We start from the raw sequence: 2,621 nt of genomic DNA, 5'->3' as shown, positions 1-2,621 counted from the left end.
AAAGGGATACAGTGGGGAAAAAAAGTATTTAGTCAGCCACCAATTGTGCAAGTTCTCCCACTTAAAAAGATGAGAGAGGCCTGTAATTTTCATCATAGGTACACGTCAACTATGACAGACAAAATGAGGAAAAAAAATCCAGAAAATCACATTGTAGGATTTTTAATGAATTTATTGGCATATGATGGTGGAAAATAAGTATTTGGTCAATAACAAAAGTTTCTCAATACTTTGTTATATACCCTTTGTTGGCAATGACACAGGTCAAACGTTTTCTGTAAGTCTTCACAAGGTTTTCACACACTGTTGCTGGTATTTTGGCCCATTCCTCCATGCAGATCTCCTCTAGAGCAGTGATGTTTTGGGGCTGTCGCTGGGCAACACAGACTTTCAACTCCCTCCAAAGATTTTCTATGGGGTTGAGATCTGGAGACTGGCTAGGCCACTCCAGGACCTTGAAATGCTTCTTACGAAGCCACTCCTTCGTTGCCCGGGCGGTGTGTTTGGGATCATTGTCATGCTGAAAGACCCAGCCACGTTTCATCTTCAATGCCCTTGCTGATGGAAGGAGGGTTTCACTCAAAATCTCACGATACATGGCCCCATTCATTCTTTCCTTTACACGGATCAGTCGTCCTGGTCCCTTTGCAGAAAAACAGCCCCAAAGCATGATGTTTCCAACCCCATGCTTCACAGTAGGTATGGTGTTCTTTGGATGCAACTCAGCATTCTTTGTCCTCCAAACATGACGAGTTGAGTTTTTACCAAAAAGTTATATTTTGGTTTCATCTGACCATATGACATTCTCCCAATCCTATTCTGGATCATCCAAATGCACTTCAGACGGGCCTGGACATGTACTGGCTTAAGCAGGGGGACACATCTCGCACTGCAGGATTTGAGTTCCTGGCGGCGTAGTGTGTTACTGATGGTTGGCTTTGTTACTTTGGTCCCAGCTCTCTGCAGGTCATTCACTAGGTCCCCCCGTGTGGTTCTGGGATTTTTGCTCACCGTTCTTGTGATCATTTTGACCCCACGGGGTGAGATCTTGCGTGGAGCCCCAGATCGAGGGAGATTATCAGTGGTCTTGTATGTCTTCCATTTCCTAATAATTGCTCCCACAGTTGATTTCTTCAAACCAAGCTGCTTACCTATTGCAGATTCAGTCTTCCCAGCCTGGTGCAGGTCTACAATTTTGTTTTTGGTGTCCTTTGACAGCTCTTTGGTCTTGGCTATTGTGAAGTTTGGAGTGTGACTGTTTGAGGTTGTGGACAGGTGTCTTTTATACTGATAACAAGTTCAAACAGGTGCCATTAATACAGGTAACGAGTGGAGGACAGAGGAGCCTCTTAAAGAAGAAGTTACAGGTCTGTGAGAGCCAGAAATCTTGCTTGTTTGTAGGTGACCAAATACTTATTTTCCACCATAATTTGCAAATAAATTCATTAAAAATCCTACAATGGGATTTTCTGGATTTTTTTTCTCAATTTGTCTGTCATAGTTGACGTGTACCTATGATGAAAATTACAGGCCTCTCTCATCTTTTTAAGTGGGAGAACTTGCACAATTGGTGGCTGACTAAATACTTTTTTTCCCCACTGTATCTCAGTTTCAAGGTCTCAGCTTGGAGAGCAGAAGCCTCGTGAGGCATTGGTTGGTCACATGCAGGAAGCAAACGTTAATGATGAATTAATGATGAATAATGAATAATGTAAATCATGCAAATATAACTTGTCTGTGCAAGTAGTATATAAGATAACTAATGGGACTGCCCCGGCAGAGCTCCCGACTGACGTGTACTATGGTGCATTAAGTTTGTTGGAACCTCTCCAGCTTGCTGATAATAAAGAATGATTCATTTAAGTTTGACTTTGAGTCCCTGGTGGTAATTTCCACGACAGCCTTACTGAAGAGCCCAGTGACTTTCAACATGGCACCGTCATAGGATGCCACCTTTCCAACAAGTCAGTTCATCAAATTTCTGCCATGCTAGAGCTACCCCGGTCAACTGTAAGTACTGTTATTGTGAAGTGGAAACGTCTAGGAGCAAAACCAGCTCAGCTGTGAAGTGGTAGGCCACACAAACTCCTCTGTTGCAACACTCACTACCGAGTTCCAAACTGCCTCTGGAAGCAACGTCAGCACAAGACTGTTCGTCGGGATCTTCATGTAATGGGTTTCCATGTCCGAGCAGCAAGCTTCGGCTGGAGTGGTGTAAAGCTCGCCGCCATCGGACCCTGGAGCAGTGGAAACGCGTTCACTGGAGTGATGAATCACGCTTTACCATCTGGCAGTCCAACTGACTAATTTGGGTTTGGCGGATGCCAGGAGAACGCTACCTGCCCGAATGCATAGTGCGAACTGTACAGTTTGGTGGAGGAGGAATAATGGTCTGGGGCTGTTTTTCATGGTTCCGGCTAGGCCCCTTAGTTCCAGTGAAGGGAAATCTTAACGCTACAGCATACAATGACATTCTAGACAATTCTGTGCTTCCAACGTTGTGGCAACAGTTTGGGGAAGGCCCTTTCCTGTTTCAGCATGACAACGCCCCCTGTGCACAAAGCGAGGTCCATACAGAAATGGTTTGTCGAGATCGGTGTGGAAGAACCTGACTGGCCTGC

The sequence above is a fragment of the Coregonus lavaretus genome, assembly GCF_964263955.1.
Source record: "Coregonus lavaretus genome assembly, chromosome: 29".
NCBI lineage: Eukaryota > Metazoa > Chordata > Actinopteri > Salmoniformes > Salmonidae > Coregonus > Coregonus lavaretus.
This window is presented reverse-complemented; position numbering follows the sequence as displayed.